The sequence below is a fragment of the Gavialis gangeticus genome, unplaced genomic scaffold (genome assembly GCF_001723915.1).
Source record: "Gavialis gangeticus isolate Ggan-Ray unplaced genomic scaffold, GavGan_comp1, whole genome shotgun sequence".
NCBI classification, from domain to species: domain Eukaryota; kingdom Metazoa; phylum Chordata; order Crocodylia; family Gavialidae; genus Gavialis; species Gavialis gangeticus.
The window spans coordinates 32,599,415-32,601,871 of NW_017729024.1; the positions used below are offsets into that span (position 1 = coordinate 32,599,415).

Consider the following 2,457-nt stretch of genomic DNA (forward strand, 5'->3'; position numbering starts at 1 on the left):
AAGGGGAAAAAAGTGCTTCCTGGACCCATGTGGCAACAAGCATGCCCAGAAACATGGGAAATACCTAACACCCTCATTCTGCTGTGATACCTGGGGACAACAAGAAAACATCAATACATGACACCCCCTTACTAAACAGCTGGAATTCCCTTTATGTATCCCTTCCACAAATCTTATCCCAGCTCTTTTAAACTTCTTTCATAACTAGGGTAGATTGTAGAGCTTTGCTTCATTCTCTTGACCACTGGGTGTATCTACATGTGTATTAGATTTGGGAACAGTTTGCTCAGGAGTAAACAACTCATGAGTAAATGCTCTCAGTCAGGCATCCACACATGCAGGGAAGTGGGAGCAGATTTACTGCTAATGGCAGCAAACTGCTTCTGCTTTCTGGGGCCCTGCAGTGGACCCCTGCCACCACCAAGGGGAACTCTAGACTTCCCCTCTGTGCTAACCCAGGGGCTGGCAAGCAGACAGCTGTCTCCTGGCAAGGGCTGAGACATGGCACCCTGCCCCCTGGGGGCTACCTACTTCCAGGGCAGGGACAATGACCCCCTGCCCTGACAGCAGGGAACTCCTGGTCCCAGCTCCCCAATCAGGGGCAGGGGACTTAGAAAGAACTGCAGTGAAGGGGCAGGTCCCAGCCCCCTGGGTTATCTCCCAAAGCCAGCTCAGTGTTCACAGGGCCGGTGCTGGGAGATCCTTATCTACCAGCACCAGCTCCAATCTTTATCTCCCAGCCCCCTGCTCCCTGATCATGGTGGTGAAGTGGGGGCTGGGAGTTAAGGATATCCCAGTCTCCACTCCCTGATCACAAACTCAGAGCAGGAAGATTGGAGCTCCATGCTGCTGGGACAGGGGAACATATTCCCCACCTGGGCTCTGGTGGCAGCGCCTGCCTGTCATCAGACAGCTCCTGGGGGCAAGGAACAATCTCCTGCCCCCTGGTGGCCATCTGACTAGGAGCAGAGTTGCTCCCAGCCAGGAGTCTACAACAGCACTACTAAGCAGCTACTAATCACAAGTAAAATTGCTACTTGCATTTGCTTGTAGCGTATTTATTAGCGATTAGCAAGGTTTACTGTGTAGTAACTGTACTGTACTGTAGTGTGTGCACATGTAGACACACATGCTTATTGTGCAGTAAACTGTGCTACTGTGCCGTAAAGCATCTTGTGTAGATGCACCCACAGAGTATGATCCTCTCCAATATCCACCCAGTTCAGGGTGCAAAAATCTTCTCACTATCTTTCAGCAAGCCATGTGTGTGTATGTAGGGGGAAGCTCCTGGGCTTTGAATTGTTGCTCTTTACAGAGCACTCCAGACATATCTATTCCCAGGTCATCCCTGACCATTGCTTATCCAACCTCTTCTTGAACGTCTCCCATTATAAAGATTCCACAGTTTTCCTACGCAGTCTATTTTATTATTATAACAGGAAGATTTTTTTCCTGATATCCAGTCAGAACCTAACCTACTACTTCACTGTAACTTCAAATTATTGGTCTGCATCCTACTGTGTACAAAAGAGTAAAAGGTGTTTTCCCTTTTTGTTATGGGATCCCTTTAGATATATGAAGACTACTATCATGCCCCCTCTTAAATCACCTGTTTCTTTAACTGAATATGCCTATTTCTTTCAACTTCTCCTTGTTGGGCTTGCCTTCCAAGGCCTTTATCATTTTTGTCTCCTGCCTATGGGCAGCTGACCTCTCTAGCCTCTCCATGTCCTTTTAGAAAGGCAGAGTCCAAAACTGAACACAATACTCTAAATGAAGTCTAATCAGTGTCAATGAAGAGGTACTATCACTTCCTGTGTCTTGCACCTAATGCTCCTATCATGGGTGGATCTAGGATTTTGAAATTGGTGTGCAGATGATATGGTGCCATATATAACACAACATATATTTTTCTCCAAGTAAAAAGAAACGAAAAGCTTTGCTAATATGCTAGAGGCCTACAGCTATATTATTTAGTTTTACATCAAAGCAAGAATAAAGATAAATTTATTGGAATGTGCATTTATTTGTTATATCATATATTAGACTCAAAAACACAAACTAGGCAAAAAATAAAAAATATTGTTTCTTTAGTCTTGTAGTCATTAGAATTATATGTACATCTTCCATATTATAAAACAAAATCTAGCCTTCTTGAGTTTCACTGAAGAGTATTTCCACACCTGGGTTGTTTCCACACCTGATTTAATGTTTTTAGCTAGAGTTAAAACCAATCTGCAGATTTATGAAATACAAGCTACATTATAAAGACCAGCTACCAGACAGAAGAGTTGCAAAAGAAAGTATAGCTTGCTTAATGGGACATTAAAACCATTAAAAAAGGAGAAGGGTCATTAACACCTGTGGAATAAAAAGTTTAGAAGGAATCAGGCAGATTATAATGAGTCACAAAATCAAGTGACCCACTCACTGTCACCTGAATAGAATACTGCGGAC

At 43.9% G+C, this 2,457-nt stretch overlaps 1 long non-coding RNA gene across 1 annotated transcript in view; it reads left to right on the forward strand.

Annotated features, from left to right (window-relative positions):
• Positions 1-2,253, forward strand: part of LOC109298189 — a 12,591-nt gene extending 10,338 nt beyond the window's left edge. The window contains exon 3 of the long non-coding RNA XR_002097519.1: positions 2,160-2,253. This is a non-coding gene — a long non-coding RNA (uncharacterized LOC109298189). The remainder of the gene's footprint in view (positions 1-2,159) is intronic.
• Positions 2,254-2,457: the final 204 nt, after the last annotated feature.